Source organism: Notolepis coatsorum (genome assembly GCF_963971535.1).
Source record: "Notolepis coatsorum genome assembly, chromosome: 1".
NCBI lineage: Eukaryota > Metazoa > Chordata > Actinopteri > Aulopiformes > Paralepididae > Notolepis > Notolepis coatsorum.
This window is the reverse complement of record NC_140165.1, coordinates 308,350,198-308,353,828: the sequence shown is the minus strand read 5'-3', so window position 1 is coordinate 308,353,828 and position 3,631 is coordinate 308,350,198. Positions and strand designations below refer to the sequence as shown.

Here is a 3,631-nt window from a genome sequence, read left to right as displayed (position 1 = left end):
TTTAATGCAGTCTCTCTCTGGAACATTGAAGAAAGGTTTATCTATCATTCATCATTATAACCAATTCTTTTTGATAGATCTTGTACTTTCGAAATACTGTCTCCATTCAGTATTTTTTTTTATCTATAATTTATATTTTCTGTCAATATGTGAAGTCTGACTTTGTCTGACTTTGTACCATTTGTACAGAAAAAGTACTTATATAAGTTATAACTCTTATTACATGCCAATTTTGATGCCTTTAATCAATGTCGATGTCGTGTTGCACGCACGCTGTTGTATGTAGCTCACACTTGCAAACGCACGGTGGGGCTAAACTGCAATAGTTCAATCAATTTGATTACAAAACTATTGTCTGATAAACATATATACAGCCTAAAAAACGAAGTAAGAAACTTAGTACAGAGACTGACCTGCAAAACCAAAAGGCTAATGTCTACTTAGGCCAATTAATTTCTATAAAGCTCTGTTCAGACCCTGGCTGGCTGCAGATTAGCCTACTTTATGTGAAGTTGGGGGAGATCCCTTTCTCCCCTTTGGCTGTCCCCCCCCTCCCTCCTCCTCCTCCTCTCCTCCTCCTCCCCCTCCTCTCCTCCTCCTCCCCCTCCTCTCCTCCTCCTTTCCTCCCCCTCCTCTCCTCCTCCCTCCTCCTCTCCTCCCCCTCCTCCCTCCTCCTCCTCTCCCTCTCCTCCTCCTCTCTCCTCCTCTCCTCTCCTCCCCCTCCTCTCCTCCTCCTCCTCCTCCTCTCCTTCTGCTCCTCCTCCTGCTCCTCCTCTTCCTCCTCTCCTCCCCCTCCTCTCCTCTTCCTCCTCTCCTCCCCCTCCTCTCCTCTTCCTCCTCTCCTCCCCCTCCTCCTCTCCCGTCTCCTCCTCCTCTCCTCCTCCCCCTCTCCTCCCCCTCTTCTCCTCCTCCTCCCCCTCTTCTCCTCCTCTCCTCCTCCCTCTCCCCCTCCTCCTCCTCTCCTCCCCCTCCTCTCCTCCCCTCCCTCCTCCTCCTCCCTCCTCCTTCTCCCTCCTCCTCCCCCTCCTCCCTCTCCCCCTCCTCCTCCTGTCCTCCCCCTCCTCTCCTCCCCTCCCTCCTCCTTCTCCCTCCTGCTCCTCCTCCTCCTCCCCCTCCTCTCCTCCCTCCTCCTCCTCCTCTCTCCTCCTCCTCTCCTCCTCTCTCCTTCTCCTCCTCTCCTCCTCCTCTCCTCCCCCTCCTCTCCTTCTCCTCTCCTCCTCCTGCTCCTCCTCCTCCCCCTCTCCTCTCCTCTCCTGCTCCTCCTCCTCTCCTCCCCCTCTCCTCCCTCCCCCTCCTCTCCTCCTCCCACTCTCATAGTTCAACTGAACACTCAGCTCAACAGACGCGGGTTCGGAAGGAATCGATCGCTCTCGTCCGCCTCGACTACAACAACTTTTGTTTGGAAGAAAGTTTGTTTTTGCTTCTTCTTCTTCACGCTGCCTATCGGACTCGGATTTAATTGTATTGATGGTTTGTTTTTCCAGCGAAGGAAAGTTGTGTTTTCTTCTCGGCGCAGGTACCGCATCAGTTATGATGAATAATAATCATGACATTGACGACACATCGATTTACTTGATATTAGGTAAGTTTGATGCACGCACGACATCATGAGAGACGCTCAACAAGATCGGATCTCTCTTTAGGAAACTATTTTACCTAAACATCGCCGCGTTTTATTCCATTACTGTGTTAGTCCATGATCATTTAGAATGTATATCTTTGACTTTGTATTTTATTTTTTCACTACTTAAATGTGTATTATTGTGAGCGATCTGTGGTGCTGAATTTCCCTCGGGATATTTATTAATAAAGAACAGATCTATTCTATTCATGTAGAATTGGGGCAATTCACCGTAGACCGAGCAAACACAATAGGATTATTTTGATAGCCTTGCACTCGGCTCTCAGTCGTCTAGGGAGATTGAACCACTATAGAAAAATTTAATTATTCCACATTTTCCCAGCTTGTTCTAAAGTTGGGTAACTTGAACGTCTGCCTTCAGTCACACACACGTGTGTTAATAAGTAAACTTCTTATTAAACTTCTTCCAAAAAGAAGAGGTGACCAGGGAACACATATCTGCTTCTTCTTCAAATTGTAGAATCTAACTAGATTAGAGAGGTACATTTAATATATAACCCTCTTAATATAACTTGGGTGTCAAGATTTACTTGGATGCAAAATGTAGGCTACAAATACAATTTACAATACTGAACCATTATAGTTTTCCCCACGGTTTTTCGGTTTTGGACAGATATGCAGGTTGTTCTAAAGTTAGGTAACTTGAAAGTCTACACACACACACACACACACGTTAATAAGTAAACTCTGAGAGTTCAGACCGTGCACTCACAATCTCACTGGCTTTTCATTTCGATGGATGTCCTTCTCTCTTGTTTACCCAGGGGACAGGTGGGCGCTCTGCGGGACCGCGTTGTGTGTTCAGTGACCAGCAGGTTTGAATCGTCTGCACGGTGAGTTACAGAGAGAGATAAGAGACGAGAGGACAGACGGGGACGCCGCGGGCCGAGCCATGATGGACGGTGGCAACGATGTGGACCTGTCCAACAACAACAACATCACCCCGCTGTGAAACGCCGCACGGCAAACGGACCCAACAAGGTCAAAGCCCGTCCCCTGAGCTACCAGGTGGACGGTGTGCAGACGACGGACTTCCCCACGGGGGAGGACGACAAGTGTCCCTCCTTCACCCTGAGCCAGCCCGCCGAGAGTCTGACGTCCCCCTCCTCGCGCGTCGGCGGCGCCGTGGTCTTCCTGAAGCACGTGCTGAACAAGCCCGCCAGGAAGACCCGCGTGGTGCGCAGCATCAGCATCGGACACCTGTCCAATGTGCGCTTCTCGCTGTCCAAGTTCAAGTCGTCGTCGGACGACAACCGGACGGGGTCGCTGGACAACAAGGTGTGCAACGGTAAGACGACCGGCGGGGGCGGGGGCAGGGACACCGTGTGGCCCGAGGCGCGGCGCCACCGGGACCTCCAGAAACGCACGTCCAGCCCGCTGACCTCGCGGAGGGACCAGACGGCGGCGTTCGGAACCGAAGCCGTGCCCCCCCCCACCACCACGCAGCCGTTCCCCGTCCCCTCCCCCCTCACCCCCCCCAACGACAACAACAACGACGGCTACAACCACAACCACCCGTACACGGGCTCGTCTCCCCGCGCCGCTCCCCCTCCCCCCCCGCCCGCCGCACCCCCACCCCCTCCCACAGCTCCACCTCCAGCATCCCCTCCCTCTCCTCCTTCACCTCCTCCTCCTCCTCGGACCCGCCACCCCCCGCAGCTCCTCCCGGCGGACAGGGGAGGGGTGCTGCTCCAGCGGCAGTCCTCGCCCTCTCCCTCCCCCTCCCCCTCCCCCACCATGTCCGTCTCCCCCTCCTCGCCCGCCGCCGTGGTCCTCAGCACCCACAGCGCCGCCGCCCAGAAGATGGGCACCCAGCAGCTGATCCCCAAGGGGCTGGCGTCGCTGAGCAGGCCGCCGCCCCCCGTCGAGGCACAGGGCCAGGGGGGGCTGGCAGGGCTGCTGGGGCTGGACGCCTCCAAGCGGGCCGTGAGAGCCCTCAGCATGGTGGAGACGGGGTCATACTTCTCCACCGGCGCCGGCTCGACGAGG

At 54.3% G+C, this 3,631-nt stretch overlaps 1 pseudogene across 1 annotated transcript in view; it reads left to right on the top strand.

Annotated features, from left to right (window-relative positions):
• Positions 1–1,364: 1,364 nt before the first annotated feature.
• LOC311225850 (rho guanine nucleotide exchange factor 26-like) overlaps positions 1,365–3,631 on the top strand; it is a 64,628-nt pseudogene continuing 62,361 nt past the window's right edge. Inside the window, exons 1-2 of the transcript XR_014621062.1 lie at positions 1,365–1,582; positions 2,407–3,620. The product of XR_014621062.1 is annotated as a rho guanine nucleotide exchange factor 26-like (transcript). The remainder of the gene's footprint in view (positions 1,583–2,406; positions 3,621–3,631) is intronic.